Genomic DNA, 5,814 nt, shown 5'->3' with positions numbered 1-5,814 from the left:
AAGCAGGATTTGCACTGCAAAAAACGATTTTCAAGAAAGTAAAAAAACCCTTGTTTATGGACATTTTTTCTTATTTTTTGTCTAAAAAGAAAATATATTCTTAACAAGCAAGTTTTGCACAAGAAAATAAATCTTATTCTAGGAAAATATGTCTAACTTTTCCTTAAAAGGATATTTCAGCTCATCTTGAGCTTTATTTACCAGTTACAAGGTATGAAAACGGTTCGGTTTAAATTCCAGAATAAAAACAAGATTATTTTTCTCATTTCAAGAGTAAGGCCACTTAAACAGCTGCTCAGTTTAAGAAATGTATTTATTGACACTAAAGTGTAATAAAACTGCTGTCAAGTTTGACACAACACGGGCACACACTGTCTGGATCATGCTGTATTGCGTTTTGCTCAATCACTGCATCTTCTCCTGAGTTCAATCTGGTGTCTACAGCCGCATCCATTGTTGGCTGGCTTGTTGGCTGGTTTTCGACCACTGGATCAGTCCTGTAGGCCCACATGTTACTCAGACCTCTCACCAATGATGAGGGTTCCCTCCTAGAACTGCAATTGAGATTAATTGACTAGTTAAAGATATTAATTACAAGCTACACTGATAATTTCTAAATAATTCTATTCTGCATTTGATAATTTACTCTAAAATATGTATGTTTTCAGACTGAGTTTAATAAATTGTTACTAATTTAATGCTGATTGATATTTGGCAGCTTAACTGTCGTTTAAAAGCTTTAAAACTCCTCAAAAACCTAAACCTGGAAAGCTAAACTTGGAAAATGTTGCAAAAACCTTACAATCTGGAGCAAGGAGCATGAGACATGAAAACCTCGGGGGGGTGGGGGGACACAGATGACAGAGGAGAAAATGCAGACGATCCGACAAAGAACGGAGGGAAGCACACACTAAATATACACACACACAGGGAAACGAGGAGTTGGCAGACAGGTATGAAACACAGCTGACACTAATCAGATGAGAAGAGACCAGGGGGAAGCTACACGGATGCAGGGCATGGGACTATCAAAGTAAAACAGGAATAAACATGAACATCAAACCAGGGACACTTGACTCAAGACAAGGGAGGCACGGAGAACACCTAAACACTGGAAATAATTAACAAATTACCAGGAAACTAACTGAAACAATGAATATTAATAAACACAAACAACCAAGGAGACTCTGGACCATGCCCATCGGTTTATTTAAAACAAAAGTTAAAAAAAAAAAAAATGCTGTTTTCTCTATTAGGAGAAATTAAACACTCAGAGTCAAAGTCTTTATAAATAGATAGCATTGTTGTGAATCATAAGGAATTAGCATTAACATATCTACTGTTAAGCTGTAAAAACAAGTAGGAATCTAATATGAATACTTTATATGATTATTTACAAAGATATCAAAGTATATAGTCAGTCTCACCTTACAGATTTTTGTGTCATAGTCGATCCACTGCATAGTCCATTGCCAAGGTGGTCAGTGTGTTCGACGAATGTGATACCAAAATGAATTGTAAACACGATATTCTTTGACACATCCATCTATGCCACAAACTACACGGAAATCTGGACTATGGCTATGTGCAGAATTAATATGACTGAGTAAGGACTTGAGGGTCAGACCCACAAAAACGAAGCAGATAACACAGCGCCAAATCATTTTGTTTCACTGATCTGTGAACCGTTTTTCCCATAATGCCAAGATGACCAGGATTATTCCATTAAGGGGTAGGAATGGCTATCCTAATTCGCTGCCTTATAACAGCTGTAGTAAGTAATACTACCGACATGTCAGTATTTACTGAATATAATCTAACCAAATAGTCAAATCTTTAAATATATAGAATTTTATAGATATAAAAGAGCGAACTAAACCATTTCTGTACACAACCCCATACTTCTGAGTTGGTACAGTCCAGCTTCGCGCCTCTAGCTTCGTGCCTCAAATTTGGATTGCAGGATTAGTAATATTTTGGGGTACAGTGGTACGGTGTGAAGAAATTAAGGCACGCTATGGAGAAACTGGACGAAATAACAATTGCCACCCTGAAAGGTATGTGACTGTTTTGTTTTTTATATGTTTTGTGTTCTGGTATGTTGCATGTTAAGTCGCTAGCATGGCAGGCTATACTCGGTTGTTAGCTTAGCTTGTGCGGTTAGCTTAGTTGTATTAGCATATTTAAATATGCTAGTGCTATTACACTACGTACATGGGTATTTTTGAAAACTGAGATTTTCCGTTTTCGTTTTAAAAAATAATCCCGTCCACAAGTAAACGCAGAAATGAAGGAAAACGCTGCTAGGAGCATGCCAAAGCAACAGGTGGCGATATATTCCCAACCGTGTAGAAATGTTGGCCAATCATAAGTCTAGAAGCCTCGGTGGGAAATAGCAAACAAAGATGGGGCATAGAAGCAGAACCCAGTCCTATGTGTGGAGGGACAGTAACTGTGTGTGTATATGTAAGCATTTAAACACTGCAGAGAGTACAATTAACAGTAACAGTATTGTAGAAATTAATTTCACCGAAACAATAACGCGGCGCACAGTGTGACGTCAAAAAAGGCGCACACCTTTGACGCTGCGTCTAATCCGTTTTTCTCGTCCACACCTAAATGCAAAAACTGAGTTTTTGAAAATATCCACCCTGGCAGGCGTTTTTAGAAATCTCCGTTTTCAGTGACCGAAAACGCCGTTTACGTGTGGACGAAAGGTGCAAAGGCATACAAAAATCAGCTTTTTCAAAAATACCCGGGTAGGTGTGGACGTAGCGTCTGTGAATTTATTCAACAAGTGTGCAAAATGCCATAATTTAATGCCAGTTTTACAGAAATTGTGGGAGTTTCAAATTTCCATTAGTAAAGTTATTTCATTATATACTTTAGCACAGGAAGTTATAAAAAGAGACATTTATATGTATACACTTATATAATTGATGTATCACAAATATAATACTTTTTCCAGTCAATGGGAGGAAGGTAATTTAGAACCTGTGGAGCAGTCAGGAGGGAATATAATGAAATAGAGTATTGTTTTTAAATGGTAAATATTAAATTATGTTTCTTGTGTATCCTGTGTGTTACCCAAGCAAAGCTGTCAGCTGGCTTGCACATGAGGATAATGCAATGTAGTGATAATTGGAAACTCCTATTGCAGAAGCAAATGTTGGAGAAGACCTGCTCTCATCACTGTCACGAGATGACATCAAAGATCTGTTTCCTGGTCCTGAACATTTCCTCAGGCGTCAGGCTCTATGGCTTGCAGTGCACAAATGTGAAAAAGTAAGTTCTGTCCTATCGCTGTGTGACAAAACTGTGAACACACCAGCTTGTTTTATGCAGTTTCAAGTAATTCCACCAATACTCACTTAGCAGATAGACAGTAGAATCTTCTTTAGTTTTGGTTTAAATCAAGTGGCCTACACATTTATTAAATATACATATTTTTTATTGTTCAACACTTTTCCTGATATTTTGTTGTACTTTCTTTCATGTTTAGAGACCTAGTTCTTGTGCAATTTTATGTGAAATTAGCCCTATGTACACTGTATTTTAGAACAAGACTGCTGCTGAAAGAACGCTAACAACTACTGGAGATGGTCTATGTGTATATATTGTTGAATTTTGCAGTTACTCATGTTTTCATTTTATATATTTTACTGTGGAGTCAGTCAAATATTCTTAAAGTTCAGATCCCCATAACATGTTGATGTTAAGAAAACCTACAAAAAAAGTTGATCTATTTTAAACTGGAATGCAACTCAAAAATTGTGTTTCTTACGGTCTTGTTCTAATCCTCTTTTTTTTTTTTTTCTGTCATGTAAACTTCAGAAGACCCTGAAGGCTACCTGCGTCAGCGACCCCTGGGTGTCCAGTTCTGCTTGTCTCTGAAGGCAACTGCATGATAGCTGTTGGAAGCACACCGGTGAGCACTTTTGACCGGAAGGATCTTAATGAGGGACTCCTCTATCTGATGGCATATTACTATGCCCTCCACCTCACATATCCAAAGTGCATTTCCACGCTGCTGTCTGTCTTGCAAACTGAAATACTCAAAGACTCCATCCATGACCGAGATTCAACCCCCTCTTACAGGAAGGCTCTTGGTGAGTGGAAGTCATTCATTGAGTGAGTCTCTCAGATGACAGACTCCATCTGCCTTGTTTATCAGACTCAGTGTTAGTCAGTGAGGTGTTTTTTTTTTTTTTGTTTGTTTGTTTTTTTTTTTTCTCTAGAAAAGTTGTTCAAATGGAAAACACATGTTTGTTTGTGTGGTCGTTAAACTTGTTCTTCTAAAATGTTATGTAATATAGGATTTGAAATAGTGATTGTTTTAAGCTTCAGCAAAATTTATTTTTGATACCAGCCATGAGTGTGTTATACTGTTATTATTCATGTTAAGAGTATCTGGAATATGCACTTCTTGTATTGGCCATGTTACACAGTACCCTGCTGAAATGTATAATTTTAGACATGATTCTCCTGGAACAGACCTCAGTGAGTTACTGACCCATTGCTGTGTCAATAAAGCGCAAAAACTAAGAGTGCTTTTGATGTCTTAATTTAAGATAAATTCCCTTATTTTTAGTAGCTTTTTGAAGAGGTGGTGTCTTATTCTCAGGAATTTTGGCTGATTATTGGTCTCAGAGTCGAAACATAATTCTTATAGTTAGCTCAATCAAGAAAGAAACAATTCAGTTTTAAGAAAATTTGTCCTATAGTAAGGCGTTTTTTTTACGTGAAAAATCTAAATTAAGGTGTAGAATCTTAAAGTAAGCAAATAATTCTTGAAAACAGCTTGTTCAAGAAAGCATAATACTCATTTTAGGTACAGATTTTCTAAATATCAAAGTGTCTTTTACTTATAATAAGTCACATTTTCTTGAATTAAGCATACATTTTAGACAATTTTGTCTAGTTAAAAGGCATATGTCAGTTAGGATAATTTGCTAGTTTTAAGAATTCTAGTCAAGCAACTTTTGCTTACCCCATTGGCAGATTTTTTTTTTGCTCAAAACAAGAAAATTTTGTCAGATTTAAGAATATTTGGCTTGTTTCAAGTATAGCTGTTTTTGCAGTGTGTGAGACGAGGAATAAACCCAAAGTCACAGGTTTATTGCTGTGAATCCAGGAAAAAGATCTGAATAAACAAAACAAACATGAAGGAGGGCAGGCTTGGTATTTATTATTGGCAAAGCAGCTGGTGAAGTTATTATTCAGCTGCTGCTGATTCTTACACCTACTCTGGGGGCGCAGGAAGAAACTCATCTAACACTCGACCCCTTACAGTAGACTGTAATTACTGTGGCACCATATAAAAAGTAATGCGAATAAGAGTGAAATTGCCAGAATATAAGAGAGAAGTCCACCATGCTGTGCTGCAGGTGTGTGAGGTCATGCTGATTCTTGTTCAGGTTGTATCAGTGCAGATGTCTCTGTGTTCCCACAGGACTCTCAGGGCGCTTCTGGTATTGCTTTCTGATTTCCATCTTTGCATCATCTGACATTGTGCACCCTTCTCAGACACTGGGATCAGCTCAGTCCTCCACAGACACAGCCACTGCTGTGTGTGTGTGAACCTCACGGCACACACATACAGTGCCATGAAAAAAGATTTTCCCTTCCTGATGTCTCAGGTTTTTGCATACTTGTTACAGCTCACTAAACAAGTGTTGATATTATAAACCAGAATAAATAAAAAATGCAATTTTTTAATGTTGCCTTTATTTATTAAAGGAAAAAAATATCCAGACATATCTGGCCAGCGCATCGCCGGAGCACCACTTCCTGCCATAAAGGACATCTACAGGA

The 5,814-nt window shown here is 37.2% G+C and overlaps 1 long non-coding RNA gene across 1 annotated transcript; it reads right to left on the bottom strand.

Moving 5' to 3' along the window:
* Positions 1 to 295: 295 nt before the first annotated feature.
* Positions 296 to 1,506, bottom strand: LOC109195418 (uncharacterized). The gene is made up of 2 exons (XR_002057036.1): positions 1,428 to 1,506; positions 296 to 554 (listed from the first exon to the last, which is right to left on the bottom strand). It is a non-coding gene; the product is annotated as an uncharacterized LOC109195418 (long non-coding RNA).
* Positions 1,507 to 5,814: the final 4,308 nt, after the last annotated feature.

The sequence above is a fragment of the Oreochromis niloticus genome, linkage group LG2 (genome assembly GCF_001858045.2).
Source record: "Oreochromis niloticus isolate F11D_XX linkage group LG2, O_niloticus_UMD_NMBU, whole genome shotgun sequence".
Lineage (NCBI taxonomy): Eukaryota > Metazoa > Chordata > Actinopteri > Cichliformes > Cichlidae > Oreochromis > Oreochromis niloticus.
Note: the sequence above shows the minus strand (reverse complement) of the source record. Positions and strands in the feature narration are given on the sequence as shown.